The sequence below is a fragment of the Balaenoptera borealis genome (genome assembly GCF_965194805.1).
Source record: "Balaenoptera borealis genome assembly, chromosome: 17".
Classification (NCBI taxonomy): Eukaryota; Metazoa; Chordata; class Mammalia; order Artiodactyla; family Balaenopteridae; genus Balaenoptera; species Balaenoptera borealis.
Window position 1 is genome coordinate 76,114,383 of NC_138876.1, and position 19,871 is coordinate 76,134,253.

Below are 19,871 nucleotides of genomic sequence, written 5' to 3' on the forward strand. Positions count from 1 at the left end.
TCAAACACATGCTATAGAAAATAATAGGCCATACTGTAGTTCAGTTTTCAGTTAGTGAGATGTCTGTAAAATCAAAGAAATAGTCACCAGTCACTCAGTTATGTGCCCGGGAGGCACTGTTGTCACATTATATCTGTTGTTATATTCCATTCTCACACAAACCCTACAAAGTAGGCATTGCCATCTGGGGCTCAGAAGGGGCAAATAGATTGCCTAAAATCTTCCAGCCAGTTGGTGGCAGAGCTGGGATTTGAACTTGAGTCTTTCTGATTCCACATCCACACCCCAGAGTGTGATCAGTTGAACTCAGGGACATAAATTTTTTTTGTAATTTTTCCAGCTAATCTGGTATCATGCAGTGAACGAGATCAAGCATCCATCTCTGGGGGGGGGGGTAGCTAATAGATCATCCTCAGAGTGCCTTGGCTTTGGGAGGTGACATTTTCTTTGTTTGAACAATGTAAAGGTGAAAAATTCAATAAGCATAGGGCATTATCTTTAGTTTCCCTGTGAGGGAGATTTTAACAGAGTGAGCATCTAAATTCACCAGCAGAGTCCACACTCAGTTGAATTAGAATTCATTCTACATTTATTGAGAATCCTGTAAATCAAGCCATTAGAGCTTTAAAATGAACAAGACACCTGAGAGCTTGTGCACCTGTTGCACTGTGGTTGTATGTTCAATGTTAAAATGCTTTGGGTAAAACCTGACCTCGTGTCATTAGAGTGACTGCATATTTACTTACCTATCTTTTGTCTAATTGATGTTTTAGACCATGGTAGCTTAATTTTTAGAGTAGTTGGATATATTATTAAAGCGTAATTGAATTACTTTCATAAACTTGGAATCTCTGCCTCTAGACCAACCTTTCCCAAATGTGTTCTGCAGAGCATTGGTCCATCAAGATGTTTGTTAAATCAAGAGGTGACTGTCCCATACATTTGGAGAATCCTGAATATAATATTTTTCTTTTGCAGATTTACAGTGCACATTAGCATGTTAGAGACTGACATGGTTTTGTATGAAAGAATCATATTTTACTCTATGTAATCAGAGTTTCCACAGTGTTTTTTGAATACAGATTCATTTTTTCCACCCAACTTCTAGAGTTATGTGGAACACATTTTAGGAAATGGGGGACTCCAGTTATTTTCCTTTTGCAAAAAATTCATCCATGCTGACCTTTAGGCTCCTTTTAAAAAGCTCTAAAATGCTGAGGCTTTACAATTTGGATCATCAGTCAGTTTTATGTCAGTCACTTTGATTTATAAATGTGTTGGGTTATAGTTGTCAAATGCATACACAAACAGTGTCCTACTTTACCTTTGAAATCACTTCTATGAGGCATAATCTTAAAGATTTGGTCATGACTCACTATCTTATTTGAAATTTTAGTTTGGAAATATATACCCCAGCATTATTAATGTTTTCTAATAAATTGTTCCAGAAATTATATGTATTTATGTGAACATATGCATACATGTGTGGACATGTATATGTATAAATGTACAAGCATATCCACCCACATACCATGTATGAACAATTTTAAAGTATTCCATTGTATCATAATATATTTTTTATTTTCTTCACATCTTTATTGGAGTATAAATGCTTTACAATGTTGTGTTCGTTTCTACTGTACAACAGAATCAGCTATATGTATACACATATCCCTGCATCCCCTCCCTCTTGAGCCTCCCTCCCACCCTCCCTATCCCATCCCTCTAGGTTGTCACAAAGCACCGAGCTGATCTCCCTGTGCTATGTATCATAATTTATTAAGGAAGGAAATTATTTAGCTTTTTCTAGTTTTTTTTTTGCTTTAGTGAATATCCTTATACATAAAATCTTTGTATGATTAGGTGGTTATATCTCTATGATAAGTTCCAAGAAGTAGAATTCTGGGTGAAAAGTATATGCGCTCTAAATTTTAATAGATATTTGTTGTCCAAAAGATTGGACTTGTTTATTTTTAGCAATTGTATTAAAGTGTGTTCCCCCAGTCCCGTCTCTGGCAACACGAGTAGATGTATTGAACTGAAATCTTAGCTGATGTTGTTTTCTAAATGGGAAGACTATTAGTTCTCTCAAAATGTACGTTTCATGTGTTGTTCTATATTTATTATTTCCTGATTTATTTAATAGAAATGTCACATTATTTGGGGACTAGGAAGCAGTGGTCTTTGTGCTCAAACAGTTACCATCTGCAGTTATTACACAGGAAATTAATGACAGTAACTAAAAGCTTTATTTTTATTTATTATTATGCATGACGTGTCAATTTTTTGTTTAGAAAACAGTTCAAGCGTTCGTTTATTTATTTGGTTGAAAATACATGTCTCTATGAAATTTTGCATTAATACATTCTGCCAGAGAAATAAAATTATGCTAGACTTTGTGGAAAAATTGCAGAGATGACAAACTTGAGCACGAAGATATTTTTGAAATTTCCACATTTTCTTATGAAACGTCTCGTTTTTGCTGTCTCGTTGGACTGTAGAAAGACTTTCCAGTCTGCCTTGGAGGAGTGTCAGTAACATAATCGATTCCTTCTTTTTGCCTTAAAGGAGGAAGACAATGGTCCTATAGTGCCCTTGGGTGAGAAACGGAAACTTTGAGCTGCAGCTTCGGTTTATCCTCAAAGCCTGCGTTGTTTGTCTTCATCTAATCGAGCTTTGATGGACATCTGTGACAGTTGCCTGTACACGTGCTCTAATGAAATATTAGAAATGGCTGTAAATTCAAAAGAAACCCCATATTACGTATCCGTATCACTGCTGCTAGTATTCATATTTAGCACATACTGTTCATTGCTTATGTGTAGAAGAAATGAAACTAGTTTTCAGAGTTATTAATATGAATATATATCATGTATTAATACTGAGACAGGAAAAATACATTTCCAGCGTTCACAGTCCTTCATTTCCTGTCTCCAACAGAAAATCCACTCATTCAGAAAATAATGTAATTCTTGATAATAAAATGAGAGTTTTGATCAAGAACAGCATACAGCTCCAAAATGGAATGTGAAGGATTAGTAAAAAACATATCTCATGTTACTTTGCAACCCTCATACCACGGTTAATGTCAGGGTGATTTGTTATAAAACATGATTTGGGAGTTAATGTAAGAACATAATACTCACTTTATATATTACTTTCTTAGTTAAAGGATTTAATTGAATATACGAATCTAATCATACTTATTTGACATATTAGAAGCTGAGGTTTCTAGGAATTTGAGAAAGGTATAAGAAATAAATAGGCTAAAGAGAAAGTGGATACTTTATTTTATAGCTTTATTTTCCATGATAGAAACATAAATTTAATAGTATCCTATAATAATTTAGTGTTGTACATTTTATAGGACTTTAAAATATTTTATTGAGATCTTTGTTTTGAAGGTGAATCATATACTTATTTTAATTAATTTTAAGTGCTACTGGCAAATTTAAGCATATGCTTAGATGCAGTTAGATGTGATAGAATGAGATAATTTATGTAAAGCAGTAGAGTGCCTGGCACAAAGCAAGTACTTAATAATGTTATTAGTTGTTGTTATAATTGTTGTAAAACTAATGACTTCAATAACATAGACTCAATTTTGAGGGATTTTGTGATGCAGAATATCTAAGTTAGAAATAGAAAATAATACAGATGGAATAATTATGTGTTGAGAGATTTTAGATGTGTTGGATAAAGGTTGTAATAATGAAAAGCATTAAATGCAAATAAAAAAATCATACCAAGTATCCCTGAAAACAGAAGCTAAGAAGGTTCACGGTGGAGCCTTGGGCAGGGAGAGAAAGGACCAGAGCTGCCCCAGAGAGAGGAAGCGGAGGCGGATGAAGGGTCAGCATCTAACAAAGCCCTGGACCACATGAGGGCGGCATCAGGCAGAGCCTCTGAGAGGCAAAGGCAGTCCCGGGTTTCTCCCTTCTTTAGTTTCTTGTATATAAAAATGAAGAAATGGCAAAGCATGGCTACAAAAACTTGACATATTTAAATACATATCTTATAGACTAAAACTGATACCACGTACTTGCGAGACGTTGGCTGCAGGTGTGGCCTCATTTGCACTTAACATCAAAAGACAAAATCAAAACCCTCTCATGAGTGAGAGGCCAACAGGGCTGCTGGCACTCCTCTGGTAGACCCTGCGTTCAGGCCCTGGGGCTAAACAGTACATGGGCACCCAGTGTCACTGATCCTGATGTGGTTGGTACTGAGCAGCTGGGGACCATTCTTGGACTTAACTTCTGATGCTTCCTGCAGTCTCCAATCACTTGTCCCTGAAAAATACAAAATAAGCATAGCAACAAAAACTAATTCAAATGACTTTCAGGGTAATAGCTTGTTGCCCATATTTCCCCTCCAAAATATCTTTTTTAATTGAAGGAATCAAATGTATTTACTGGATATTTTCTGATTCAAAAGACTGAAATGAACTACTTGCTTCAGCTTGTGTTGTTCATTGGTGAGATTGTGTGGAAGCTTATATTCTTTAATGTGGGAAACCCCTTCATTCCACCATTAGGTACCTCAGACTCAGATTAGGAATGCTGGTTGTAGTTATGCTTTTGTGGGAATGAAGTTGAAAGAGTAATTTGTCAATAACAAAAGTGTAAATGACTGGTCAGAAATCTATCTAGTTTTGATGGTGGCATGGGAAAGAAAAGTATGGGATGGACCTGGAAATTGGGGAAGAAGCCTCCCAAAGCAGAAGTGTGTGTATGGGGTAGTTAACTAGGGATAAGGGACAAATTTCACAGATCTTGAAATTTAATTTAGGGTGGATTTTGTTTACCTGAAAAAATGGCAAACTGAGGGTTTTCTTCTCATATGGTTTACACATATATAAGCACCTCTTATTCAAGTTAATTAATGTAGCTGATAGTATGTAATGTAATATTGATCTCAGAAAGTTTGTCAGTTAAGGTAATTTGAGTCATTTTGTTGGTCAGTCTAGCTGAAAGACTTGCTGATTTTGTTGATCCTTGATCCTTTCAAAGAACCAACATTTGATTCTGTTGGTTTTCTCTACTGTGTTTTTATATAATCTTTATTATTTCCTTCCTTCTACTTGCTTTGGGTTTATTTTGTGCTTTTTCCATTATCTTAAGATGGAAGTTTATGTATTGGTTTGAGATCTTTTTAATAAAGGCATTTATAGTTTTAAAATTTCCTCTAAGCATTGCTTTAGCTGCATCCTATAAGTTTTGTTTGTTATGTTTTTGTTTTCTTTCATCTCAAAGTATTTTCTAATTTGCCTTGTGATTTCTTCTTTGACCCAATGGTTTTCTAGGAGTGTGTTGCTTAATTTCTACATATTTATGAATTCCCAAATTTCTGAAATTTAGTTATAATTTTCATTGTAACACACTTTGTGTGATTTGAATTCCTTTAAACTTATTGAGGCATGTTTTATGGCCTAGATATGGTTTATTCTGGAGAATGTTCCATGTGTATTTAAGAAGAATGTGTATTCTGCTGTTGTTGGTGTTATGTTCTATGTCTATTAGGTCTAGTTGATCTTCTGCATATTTCTATCTATCATTGAAAACAGGATATTGAAGTCTCCAGCGATTATTGTTGAATTACTTATTTCTTGCTCCAGTTCTGTCAGTTTTTTTTTTTTTCATGTACCTTGGGACTCTGTTGTTAGGTATATATACGTTTATCATTTTTATATCTTTCTGATGGAGTTATCCTTTTATCATTATAAAATGTCTCTCTTTATCTCCAGCAACATTTTTGTTTTATAATAGACTTTCTAAGACATTAGTATAACACTCCAGCTTTCTTATGGCTGCTGTTTGCGTGATATGTGTTTTTCCATCATTTTACTTTCAACCTATTTGATCTTTAAATCTAAAGTGTGTCTCCTGTAGACAGCTTAAAGTTGGATCTTGTTTTTCCATCTAGCTTGACAATCTCTGCCTTTTGATTGGATTGTTTAACCCATTTATATTTAATGTTATTGTCGATATATTTAGGTTTATGTCTGCCATTCTACTTTTTGTTTTCTACCTGTCTCATGTCTTTTTTTGTTTGTTTCTCTGTCCCTCCTTCATTACTCTCTTTTGCATTAAGTGACTATTTTCCAGTGTACTATTTCTTTTTTTTTTCTTTTATTATTCTCCAGTGTACTATTTCAATTGCTCTAATGATTTTTTAAAACTTTCTTTGGAGTTTATTTTCTTAGTGGTTGCTCTAGGGCTTACCATATATTGATACATGTTAATTTATTAGAATCTACTTCAGATTTATGTTAACGTGATTACAGTTGGTGTTCTTTGTTCTTGTCAATTGCCTCTTGCCCTAGGCAAAATCTTTGAGTCACAGCTCAGGAGCTATGGGTAGGGACAGTGGTTTGCTTTTTGTGGAGTGACATTCCTGCTTTGCAGACAGGGTTCTGGATAGGGGCAGAAGCCTCTGGTTTTTGTGGCTTGCCTCTCCCAGACTGAAACTTCCACCCTATGAATAAGCCAGGGTGAAGGTGATCAAGGTCCTAATATTCTCAGCCTGCTGCACCTGGTGTAGAACCTCTGTTCTGTGAGTAGGGGCTGGGTGGAAGAAGGGGGCTTATGAGCTCTTGGAATTTAGCTTCTGTAAACCTTTTATGTATCCCTTGGTTGGGATTTGAGGGAAGAGGGAGCCCCATCTTCCTGGCCTTACCCACTTAGAATGGATAGTTAATCATGCTAAACTGGAGTGAGTGTGTTTATGGCTCAAATTCTAAATAATCTTATTGAGATTTAGGAGATTTTTCTTGAATACATTTTTTCTCCATTTGCTGTATGTCCTTGGGAAAATTTCCAGACACTTTAAATTTCTTCTTCTTCTTCTTTTTATTCTATCAGGTATGGTAGCTGCACTGGGAAGCAGATCTGTGGAGCTTCTCACCTGTTCATTCTGGGTGTAATGCTCTGTCATCTAAGATGGCACATTACTCAAAATGTCAGGCTATCAGATTCTTTTTGGAATTTTCACTTGAGTAAGCATATTTTTCAAAATTGTGTGTCAAATGTCATCATTGTGATTAAGGGTAGACTCATGCTTTTGGATAACTTAAAGTTTCTTAAAATGAAAATGAAGTTGACATAACAATGATAGTAGTTAACTTATTGAGTTAATTACTCTGAAACTTCTCCATTTTATTTTTCTATTTTATTAATTAAAAACAATTAGTATATGCTGATTAATGATTTTCAAGTCTGACCTCTACAGACTGAGCCTCAAGATGGCATGTGCATGAATAGACACCCAAGAAACCTCATTTTCCTTAGAATCTATTCACTTCTATTAGAATATATTAATATAGCAAATATTGATATGATAAAAAGCAACCTATATTTTATTTAATACAGAATATTATTTGGGTCATAGTATAGAGTATTATATAAAAGACGAGGCCTTATACACCGATGATGTAATGCAGTTCCTAAAGATAAGCTCACAGAAACCTTTGTTCCTTTTTTTCTATGTTCCCTTCCTTTGTTTAGAGGTATTTCCTGTGTTACTTCTGTGTGAAACTCTTAACTGACACTCAGGTAGTGAGGTGGTGACACGTGACCCTTCAGACCAGTGTTTTTTTTTTTTTAAGAAAGATAAAAACAACATAGAAGAAAGGCTTTTAATGGAAACTTTGTGTTGTGTCAGACTTAGATTACATTTTAATAAAGTATACTAGAAGTTTTATACTTCAGGTTGTACAGGAATCCCCACTTGGAAATGACACTATTGAGTTTTGAGAAACTTTTCAATTTCTGAAACTTCAGTGAATCTGCATAAACGACTGACTTGTAACGCTTCTACACCTCCACCACCCAATGGGACACTGTAGTTTAGTGAGTCAATAAAATTTAAGAAATTTCTTAGAGCTGCTCCAGAGACCTAGATATGCTTGTTTTACTCCCTTTTGGGCCTGATTCATTTCCAGAATAACTCTACTGCACACTTCCTTTGATAAACTTTAATTGCTTTCAAATTACATTGGAATTTAGTCAACCTCAATAGGAATTTTCCTGTGAAATTATATTAGAATCTGGCCCAACGGGATTTTTTTTAAAAAAATGCATAATAAAGTCTATACATTGCATGAAAAACATTTTATCTTTTATAACATAAAGATGCTTCTTTATGGCATGAAAGAAATCTACAGTGTTCTTACAGCACAAGACTGGGATGAAAATTGACTCCTTGAAATTTCAGTCATATTAAATAAATTTCCTAACAAATGCTGCTTTCAGCAAATCTCATTTGAATAAAATAACCTTAAAACAAAAAAAATCTTTATACTTAACATGATTTCTTTCCCCCTCTTTTTTTCTGCTCAGAAATTATCTTCAAATGACGTAAGTCCAAATATTCAAGAAATATGTTTGGGGCCCTATTAAAAAATTCAGATGCACGTCTAATGAAGTCGTTTATGAGGATTTTGCCTTTGCTCTTAGGCTCAGTAGTTACAATGGTCAAGCTCAGCCTTCATACCTAACCAGAAACTTGAAGCGGTTTAGGAAGAACTGGGACCAGCTAAGAAAAACCTACAATTCCACAGATCTTTATTTTCTAAGTCCACAGAAAAGAAATGTGAATACAGTTCTTCTGGTGGGGAAATTGGTTTTCCCAGGAAGAGGAATTAATGCTTCTAGAGCACCAAGGAGGTGATTTTCTCATTTATGTAAGTGTGAGAAATGTCCTAAGTGGTACTCTGTTATGCGAGACAAGTACAGGTGAGCAGTTAACTCCAAGGAACTGTGCATCTCACAGAGGCCAGGGCCATTATTACTGCTAGTCCTTGCATGAAACTATGTATTTGAAAACATTTTATGGACATTGATTACACCTATTATTTCTCAATGAAGTTCCGACCCTTGGGCTCCAGCATCGCGAGTCTCTGTTCTCAACACCCCACTCCCTCCCCATCGTGAAGACTAGAGGGTCCATCGTTGCTAACTTCTACATCTTTGGCAAGAGAACACATATTTTCACTACTATCCTTGGAGGCCTTTTCTTATTTCTGGATTACTGACAATTGGTCTGTATTGTTTTTTATCATCTCATGCATTTGTATTAAATATATTTGAATCATCATAATCTCTCTATTGTGGGAACTGGCTCAAAGGAGGCAGACAACATTTAAGCCAGAAGAAGTTTTTTTTTTTTTCTTTCTTTCTCAATCAATCACCTTTTAAAAACTGGTCACATAGGATGATGTAATTGATTTCTGGGGTTTCTTAATTCTGTCCTCTGATTTAGCTGAGGGTAAACTTTCTTTTTTTGACCAGAAAGAAAAATGTGTCAAGTATATGTGTGGTCAAACCTATGCATCTGCTGAAGAATTATTTTTATTTTGAACTGTTTTAGAATATTTCCAACTTTCCCCAACAGTATTAATTTCCACCACCTCCCTGGGAAGCCGGAAGATGGGTAGCAGTAGCTCCTGCAGGTGAACTGTGGCCAGAGAACAGCTCAGCCAGTGGAGACAAACGGTGCTTCCCAGGAGAATGCGGTATGTGAGTAGAGAATGTACCTGGGGTGGGTGCACACATGAAAGAAGCCGTGAAGACTTCCCAAAAGGAGCAGAGAATTTCAATGAAGCCAGACCCGCTGTAGAGTAGTAGCTGTAGCTGATACAGGTCAATACCTTAGATGAATCAAAGTGGTATTCGTAATGCTGTTCTCTGGGCAAAGTTCTGTGACTGACTGCAGGTTATGTGCTCACATCCTGTCATGCGATTAGATGGGCGGGGGTGATAGCGGTTCAAGGCACAGACAGAAACATTTAAACATTGACTTAAATGTTGGATCTGAGTCCTGCTGGAGATGTGTGACCTTGGTCCGTATACTTAACCTCATTGGCCTCAGTTTCTTTGTCTTTATTCTTACTACTTAAATCTTGGTGTACTTAATCTCATTGGGCCTCAGTTTCTTTGTCTTTATTCTTACTACTTAAATCTTGGTGTACTTAATCTCATTGGGCCTCAGTTTCTTTGTCTTTATTTAAGATTTACTACTTAAATCTTGAGATGTCTGTTTATATTATTTTAGCACTCATCGCATTATCTGGATAAGGGTTTCCTATTATTACTCTATCACTTATAGGCTCTTTGCACCACAGTGGCCAAGAGGCCCGGGCTGTTGGAGCAGGGCGGCCCAATACGGTCATCTTGCTTCTCTTTTTTCTCACTCACTTTCCCCCTTTTTCAAGGACAGTCATTCCTGTGCCCATTGGCTCCACCAAGGGCCCTCTGTACAGCCATGGGCTTCTCTCTGCAGCATATGCCTCTATTAGTACGTGCTCAGGTACCAAGAGAGGAACATCACTTTCTGAGGCAGAATCTCCTGAGATGCTTCACAGCCATTTTTTCTTCCTCCATACTAGGCCTCCAGAGTAGCTGTATTCCTTAGGAAGGATCAACCTCAAATAGGCACCTGAATGTCAAAATACTTGAAGGAAGATGATGAAATAACTTGTGAAGGGTGAGTGAAGCCATACTCTGAAATGAGGAGCAAATATGTGATTGCCATGTGTAATTTTGCAGGCTCTGTCTGTTGATGCAGACAAATAATTGAAGAAGTTACTCTGCCTGCCTCTTCAATAGTTAGGTAGAGACAGTCTCCCAAGGGTGCAACTTCCTAGGGCTTCAGAGTGGCTGAGGGACCCCCTCTGAGAGATGCGAAGGTAGGCAGCTAGACACCCATTGCTTGGGGGAAGGGCACAGAGGGACATTTTGACCTTGACAAAGGTCCTCTGGAAAAGGAGAGCTCTGGGGTGGAGGTGAAGCTGTTTGCATAAGGAGTTAGCGTCCTTCTGGGAGGGAGGGAGCTGAGGGTCTTAAGTGACTTTTAAAATTTGGGAGACCCATGGGAGTTCACTGCTTGGGAAAGGCAGCAAAGCAATGCACCACACGGGGACGGGCAGGCCGACCTGGTGCCATCTGACCAGTGCTGAGCCTAAGGGTTGTGGGTTCGTACTGGTTCCAGCATTGTGGAATCTTGTCAGCCTCATAGTTGACCCTCACAGCTTTGGATAACACTGCTGAACGTGGGTGCCCCTCAGGGCCATGGGAGCAATAACGCTGGGACCACTGGACTGGCTTCCTTTGAAAGACAACACTGGATGCTTGGACAGCTCCGGAGAGAGAGAACCCCCCAGGACGGGGCTTAGACTTCCTACTGAGAAGGACGTGTGGAGAAACAAGCCCCATCTAAAAAAATAAGAGCTGTATGGCCATTTTTGATACCCAAGCTGGTAAGGGAAGTCATATCCATTATTTACACACAACACACTATAAAGAACATCTGGTGGATTTGATGCAAACCTATAGCTCCTCCTCACTAAGAAGCGTTATTAGCCCTTAAGCAAAGGGGAACGAATGTGGTTCTCTCTGGATCTTTTCCTCATGTTGCAGATTGTTCTCTTCCAAGCCGACTACCTTTTTCCTCATTATTATTATTTTTCCTCAGCACTGATAATTCTTAGTTTTTTGCTTATGTACTTGCTCCAAGTGCAGTCTTGAAGTCCTGAGTTTTTTCCGGCAGATTCCTTCAGAAGCTTTCCTTTCCTCTGTGATGTTCTGTGAGGTGATGGCTCACCTGAGGCCACAGCTCTGCCTTTGTCCCTTCAGCTGAGTCCGTGTCCTCTAGAGCAGCTTCCTTCTCTCTGGTGATAACAGCGTCCTCCACTGTGTAATGGTACATGTCACGCTTGAAACTGAGCAGGACCCTGTGGGGCCTTACCAGGTACAAAAGCCCCTCTGTGACCCCTGTTTCTTGTTTGTAGGAAGAAAGGCTTTAGTCTCCTTGGCCTTCTGAGTTCCAAAGAGCAGACTCAAGCAGTTACTAATTAGGGAAGTGAGGGGATGCAGAAACAAAGGAAGAGCAGTTAAGCAAGAAAAGTAATAATAGCTTAGATTACAGGTCAGTGATAAAACAGAGACCTAGTTCCTCCTCAAGGGATATACCTAATAATCTGATGCATATCTTTGAGCTGTTCTGCAGAAACTAAGATTCTCCCCCCACCCCACCCCCTTGGAGGGCAGTGATTACATGCTGGCCACAAGCACTTAGACCCCAGACTAGTTGGAACCAGAAGGTAAAGGATTACGTTTCCTGAAACATCACCCTGTTACCTCACCACCAACCAATCAGAAGAAAGTCCACGAGCTGCAACCCTCATCCCAAATGTTGCCTTTAAAAACCTTTCCCTGAAAGACGTCAGGGAGTTCTGAGCTGCCTGTTCTCCTTGCTTGGGGCCCTGCAATAAATGCTGTAGTTTCTTGCGTCAGTGGATTGGCTTTGCTGTGTGGTGGGTGAGCAGACCCAAGCTCAGTCTGCTAACACACTCGTCCCCAATCCGGTTGGAAAAAGTCACTTTCTGCTTGGAATCTGAGTGGAATAACCTTCCACATTCCCTCATAACACACCAGACTTCTTATGCAGTAGTGTGAAATCTGAGTTTCATGGGGCGTTATTTTTTAATCAGTTAACTCCCAGGTTTGTGTGTGCTAGATTATGTTTAGGTTAAGAATTCCCAGCTTTTCTTATCTTGAGTAGAAAGAGAATATTTAGTTGCCAAGAGCCACTTAGATAAGAAAAAGGTGAAAACACCGTGAAGGTAAGTGGAATTGCTGGAGACTGGAGGACTTCCGGTGTTCACTAACGATCGACACTCATTGCTTCTGCTTCCTATGGAGAGTCGGCATTTGGACCTTGCCTGTGGTCTGTCTATTGCCCACGTTAAGGAGGCATCTCTGAGGGCCAGATGGGTGAGTGAAAGTAAGCTCCTCAATTTCCCATCTCCACTGATAAATCCAACTTTGTCATAATGACAGAGCATCCAAAGCAAACAAATGCAATGCGTGGACACTTCGCTTCATCCTGGTGTGTGCAAAGATGGTCATTTGATTCGTATGAATCATAAGCTGCGGAATTTGATCTAGTTCTAGTACATTAAAATCGTAATAGTTTTGTCTTAACTGGCTTTTAGTCGAGACTCTAAAAAAGTCAGCAATTACTGAATTATTGAATCGCAAAGGTAGGCAATGGGCAGGGCTTTTCTCAGCAGCACACTGACTACGGAAATTAAGTGACCAGGAGGCTTGAGGACCCCTGGGACTAAAACTCATTCCTCACACATTGGACAAGTCCCTTCTTAGACAGGATGTCGGTTTGCGGGAGGTGATCCGTGTATAAGTATGAGTTAATAGTAGTCCCTTTAATTCTATTCCCCACATTCCTCATTAATCCCACCCTGTTGGATCACTGCTTTATTTTGTTCCTTTATAAATTTATATCACAAAACCTCGATTTATGGTATCACCATTGATAAGTTTTTTCAATATACGCAGTCCATTTATTTTCACGCCCACTTAGGACCAGTGAAATCTATGTAGCAACATATTATTAATTGCCTTCCAACTTCCATCCATCAGAAATATTTAAGAAATGTCCCCACCCATTACTATAAAACTATTCCTGAAGCAAAGTGCTTTCAGAGATGCATCTAATTGATGCATTGTCTTTTTTTGGAGACGTACAGATTTCTAGAAAGCAGTCCACTGACAGGGGTCTCTAAGTGATGGGGGAGAGTGTTGTTACTCACTGAGATGCCTCCTGGGATGATGGCCTGGCTCACTTTGAAGCAGAAAATAGAATAAAATGAGGTTTATGTGCTGTTGGGGTCAGAAAAGCCCATTACGATGATTTTGCTTAATGCTTGTCATCTAGTCTGTAGTTGTCTTCAATACAATGCCTGTCCTGATGCAGATTTTTTGTTTTGGGGAGTGGGTATCCGTATCCACAAATGCAGGGGCTGCTGGACAGTAGGAAGGGTACGTGGAGGATGGCTGTGGATGGCGCGGGAAACTGGGCAAAGTCAAGGGCAGTAATTAAGCTCCTCCCTCTGACTTGCTTCTTTTCTTCCTCTTCTATTGCTGTAAATTAAACATGGTTGCTAACGTCTGACATTTCTCCCTTGACAGCGAGGGGGACAGGATACAAGTCTGTCATTTGTTTATTCAGCAGGCGCTTATTGATTTCTTCCTGTGTGTCAGTTACTGTGCTGGTGCAAACAAAACTCAATCCTTGCCCAGAACACACCTAATTATAATTCAGAGCCTCTTCTAAAAGCCATATGAGTGGCATAAATTATATGTTCAAAAAAGAAAAAAAGAGTATCCTGAGGTGAACAGGGCGTATTCATGGAGAAGGTGTCATAGGACTTAAAAGTTGGAGAAGCAGGTGAGAAGAAGGGGTCCACGTATGCAGACCAGCAGGAGAAAAGGTGTGAGGAGAGTGAAGCAGGAGGCCTTAGACAGAGCTGGTGCAGGAAGCATTTTAGCTGAAATAAAATATATACAAGAGAGTGGAGAGATGTTATGATAAAAGGCAGGATGAAGGAACCAGACTGAGGACTTTGAGAGGTAGATGATGAAATCAGACCTTTATTTATAGGCGATAACGGATCCATCATGCAAGTTAATTATGGAGCACTTGAGTAGCAGGCACTGGAATAGACCCCGGGAAGATTGGAGGATAAATGACGCACAATCACATCCCTCAACTAGAGGCAGCAGCAAGGCCCAGAAGAGTTTTGAACACGAGATTGATGTCTTCTGGAGATTAGCTCCACGTGTTATTCATGGTGGACTGGAATGAGGTAAAACTGGGGGTTGGCAAGCCTGTCACCCAGAGGTGTAGGCTGGTGGGGGGAAGATCGGGGCCAAGAAGCCAAACGGAGAAGCAGATGAGGCAGGACAGGTACCTGCTCTACCTGCTGGCTTGAGAGCTGGTGTCTGAGGCTGCGTCCTTTCCCACATCACAAGCTCTTCTCCTCTTCATCCAACGAATAGACGAGTCCAGATGTGAGTGAGCTGCTGCCCCTCAGTCTACTATTTGGGGAGAGTCATTTGCAAGTTTTTTACATGACTCCCCAGCTCCAAGAAGTATAAACTAGCTCTCTCTCTTTTTAAATGTCTTGCTTGTAAATTGTCCCTAAAAAAACTATTGTGCTCATGTCTGATACTTGCAGGTAGCATTGAAGCACCTTGAAGGTAAGGACTCTTTGACAGGTTCCCACAGCTTATCTTTCTCCCCTACACCCTTGTTGCCTGACAGATTTCCCAGTGAGACAAAAGATTCTGAACTTATTACCAGACACAAACAAACATCAGTAACAACTACATACAAATTTTCTTATCTTTTCGGAAATGTAAAATATACCTCTGTGTGTGTGTGTGTATTTTCCCCTATCTTTTATCAGCTCTCATTGCTAAACCCATGATTTTCTGGTAAAAATAGCTGTAACCTGGAAAACAACTAGAAACTTCTTGGTTTTTAATATTCTCCTAAAGGCAGAGCATCTTTTTCTTTCCAACTTGCCGTGACAACACAGTTGTTGGGGGTCAGACACTCAGGATGGGTGCTTCTTGATAAAAAATAACGGACACGTGGTTGTCCTAGCAGCTTCTGACCTTGTTTCTATTTTCTACCTGTTCTCTAAGAGGATGCCTGGGTCAGCTCTGACACACCCAGGGCTTTCAGCTCTTTCTCAGCGTCCTGGACCCCTGCCAGTCTCCATTTTCTCCAGGTCCATGAGGCATAAGACAAATCTACAAGGACTTTGGAGCTGGGCATCTACAAGGCAAAGTTGAGGAGCTGGATGGTCCTCTGCCAGTGCATAGAGAGTTGGGGGTACCAGTTGGTTGGGCAGGTCCCGAGGCTGAGCAGGATTCCAGCTCAGTAGACTCAGAGCAGCCCTGGGAGAACTGGTAAACCCACCCAGGGCTCTGGCCCGGCCCATTCTTCACCTTGTCAGTGTCACCATCTTCTAACCTCTTTTTTGTTTGTTTGCAAACAGCCCTCCTTTTGAATACTGGTATTCCTTTAGAAGTTGATTTATTCTATCTGCTTTATGCCACACGAGTGCTTTTTCATTTGGTGTAAGCTGGTGCTCCTTCTCCTTTCGATGGGGATTTGTCTTCAAAATTAATTTCAGTCATTTCTTCTTCTCTTCGTATCTTTATCAACTCACAAACATTTCTTGGAAAGACCAGTTTATATGATTTATTGGATCTTTAGAAAACCATTACTATCTCTTCTATTCCATAATTATTTTACTTAAAAGTTTATAAAGTTATACTTTTTTCTTTTTTTTATTATTTCCTCTCTCTCTGTATATATATATATTTATTTTTTATTGGCATATAGTTGCTTTATTCAGACATGAACATAACAAAAAAAAGTGTCCTTCTGTTTATGTAGTAAGTACAGGATAAAAAACACCAGGATTTGTTTGTTGTGTCCACATATTTCAGTGGGTTTTCTTCAGCCTTTGCAACTACAAAAGCAATACAGTTACTTTACTTGAAACCTACCAGAGAAAAGGAGAGCTGTCTGCTCTAAGTAGTTTTTCAATTAGTTTAGTCTTTCTTTCTCCACTGGTAACAAGTGTGTTGCCCGGAAGCCTTCTCCCGTAGTGCCGGGGTGATGAAGCATACCTGGCACGTGGCATTGCTTGCAGTGACATCGTCTTCTGCACAAGCGTTCTGAAATCACTGTGGATGGATAGATAACCTGTCTTAAAAGGACAGCCTACTGTGATTGTAATCCTGGTACTGCAACAGTAGGCATAGCTGCCTAAGACAAAAAGCCTTTTTCCAGCTTTGTGTGAATCATTGCTCAAGCATTTAAAACACAGAGTCTGCTCTTCCAGTGCAAAGCACTCTCGTTAATGTTAATGAAAGTCACACATTTTCCCTCAAAGACAGAAAGGATGCCTCAATCTTTCCCCAGGAATCCTAGATTATAAAGAAAGAGTATCTGTAACTGCTTTTTTTATTTTTTGTCGTGGAGCAGAATGGAATAATAGAGCTTAGGCAGAAGCTGGCAACATTTAAAATCAAGCTCTCCGTTTGTTGACACTAGAAAAATACCTCAGTGTTGGAGCATAAATGCAAATGTCTCCCGCCGTGTTTGATACTTTTCAGGTTTCTCACTCTCTTTTTCACTTTGAAGGGAAAAGAAAAATCATTTTGGTTTTTAAAAGATCAAAAAGATTTTTAAAAACATTTAACAGACACTAGCTACTCATTTCCCCATTAATTCAAATCAAGCGTTCTTATTGATAGAATCTGAGAAAAAGAGAGGAGATAAAACACAATAGATGAAAGACACCGATAAAAATAGTGGCAGCATAATGGTCCTGTTCTTCAGCTCTTAAGGGAGCATATACTATCATTCTTCTTAAGCTAAACTACCTCTGATATTGGAGGGCTGAGCGCACTGAATATGCCTCATTTTCAAAGTATTAGCAAGATCAATTAGCAAATCCGCACAACCAAGAGGAGTAAAAAGCATTCAGCAATAGAGCAGTATCGTGTAGCACTGTTCTAAGAATTACCTTTTTTAAAAAAAATTTTATTTATTTATATTTGTTTTTGGCTGTGTTGGGTCTTCGTTTCTGTGCGAGGGCTTTCTCTAGTTGCGGCGAGCGGGGGCCACTCTTCATCGCAGTGCGTGGGCCTCTCACTGTCGCGGCCTCTCTTGTTGCGGAGCACAAGCTCCAGATGCGCAGGCTCAGTAGTTGTGGCTCACGGGCCTAGTTGCTCCGTGGCATGTGGGATCTTCCCAGACCAGGGCTCGAACCCGTGTCCCCTGCATTGGCAGGCAGATTCTCAACTGCTGCGCCACCAGGGAAGCCCAGAATTACCATTTTATGTTTCAGTTTTCTATGTCAATCCACATGGTGAATCCTATCCACTTTGAGAATTTAGGAGTAGTTCAGTATTTTGCTCAAAAAATAAGAGGCTGCCCATTTAGTGGAAAGGGCATGGGTTTGGGGCTTAGAACACAGACTCACGTTTACTTAGTAAATACGTGCTGTGCGCTCCAATGCTCATCCTCGTAGGGCTGTGGAATTTTGTGTACGGGACTTCGTTTTTCTGAGCTTGTGGAAATCTGTCGCATCTTGTCTGCTCAGCAGTTTTCTTTCAGGAACTACCACTTTTCTACCTAACAAGGTTGCCAAGATCTTACGTCCTCTGTCAAGTGACTCAGACGGGACAGTCTGAAACACTCAACCCTAATGGCCACCATGATTAGCTTGGGGTGGACCCATGGCCCGAACTGAGCCAATCTGAGAATTTTACTGGAGCTTCCTGGACGGCGGAGTGAGTGAGCTGCTCTCCAGGATCACAAGTTATAAGGCTGGTGTTAACTTTGTTTCCAGATGGGAGCTTATCTGTGAATGAATTTCAACCCCCAGAGGAGGAGGCCTACGGAGCTGTAGAGAGTCCGCACAGCAGAGCTCTGATAACGTGTTTTGAGCCACTGCATCTAAACTCACCTGGCTCCAGTTCTGAACGTTTCAGTTGCATGGAATTAAGGGGGTTCCATGTGATCCTCCCCACAGTGTGCCACTCTGGCATGTGGATTATTCTGAGCTGAAGACAATCAAGGCCCAAGAGACTCAGAAAGAGCTTTTTACCTCCCCCTTAACTGCCTAAAAGAATTTCGATAGAGGGCCTGGTCTAAGAAGAGAACCATCACCAGAGATAACTACAGAGAGTGTGGGCGAGGTGTGGTGAGCTGGGAGGGGCCGGCAGGGCCTGTGTCCCATTGTGTGTATATGGCATGTGTGTCCCATTCTGTGTCTCTGTGTCCCATCGTCTCTGCCTGGCTCGGCAGACATTTGTTTACCAGACACGTGCTCTTTCCACCGTCCTGTGAATTGTCTCCCTCCCCTTTGAAGTTCCAGGCCCCCATCCCCTCCTCCTTAGCTCAGGATGGCAGATAAGCCTCAATAGCCTGACTGCCTTTGACCCTTTCATGTCTATGTGAGCCTCCCATACATAGGAAATTACATTTATTTTTCTCCTGTTAATCTGTTTCAGTTCAATTTAATTATTAGATCAGCCAAAATAACCTGGAAGGGTAGAGGAAAAGTTTTCAATATTTTTTTTTCCTTTTACCTTTTTCTGTTGCATTTTGTTTAGACCGGTTCGAGTCCTGACAAGGACATTTTGGTTCTTCATTGGTAAAACTGGAATAATAATGCTTTTTCCTAAAAGGTTTATTGGGATGTCTGAATGAGATAATGTGAGTGAAAGGGAAATACACAGGTTACCTGCAGGATGCACTCACCACGGGGAGGGACTTGGAAGGTTAGGACCCCAGTAACCTTTTTTGAAAAAATATTTTTTGGTTGAAATATAGTTGATTTACAATGTTGTGTTAGTTTCAGGTGTACAGCAAAGTGATTCAGTTATACATATACATATATCCATTCTTTTTCAGATTCTTTTCCCATATAGATTATTACAGACTATTGAGCAGAGTTCTCTGTGCTATACAGCTTGTTGATTATCTATTTTATATATAGTAGTGTGCATATATTAATCCCAATCTCCTAGTGTATCCCTCCCCCCTGCCCCAGCTATCCCCTTTGGTAACCGTAAGTTTGTTTTCCATATCCGTGAGTCTATTCTATTTTGCAAATAAGTTCATTCATATCATTTTTTTAGATTCCACAAATAAGTGATTCTTTGTCTTCTGCCCTAAGGTATCATTATTCCAAGCAAATTATGTTTTGACTAACAGGAAAGGAATAAAACCTCCACAACCACTAGCATCCGTTCATTCAACAAATATCTGTGAGTGCCTCTGTGTATCAGGCACTGTTCTGGATGCTGGGGTTAAAGCGGTAGGGATGAGGTGAATCAGCTTCTGCTCCTGCGACGCTTCATTTCAATATAGATGCAGGACTGTGCACAGAAATGTGCTCCGAATGGGATTCGGGTCAGCACTTGGGTCCTGGAAATACGACTAAGAATTCCAGTTTTATCGCTCAGCTCTCATGTTCCTAA

General features: G+C 39.7%; 1 protein-coding gene across 7 annotated transcripts in view; it reads left to right on the forward strand.

Moving 5' to 3' along the window:
* CA8 (carbonic anhydrase 8) overlaps window positions 1-18,889 on the forward strand; it is a 102,806-nt gene extending 83,917 nt beyond the window's left edge. For 2 of the 7 annotated variants that reach the window (XM_082364691.1, XM_082364690.1), the window contains one exon: window positions 2,569-18,889. The gene's annotated coding sequence lies outside the window, so the exon portion shown is untranslated. The remainder of the gene's footprint in view (window positions 1-2,568) is intronic. The other 5 variants (XR_014236689.1, XR_014236690.1, XR_014236691.1 and 2 more) reach the window with 5 other exon arrangements.
* The last annotated feature ends 982 nt before the right edge of the window (window positions 18,890-19,871 follow it).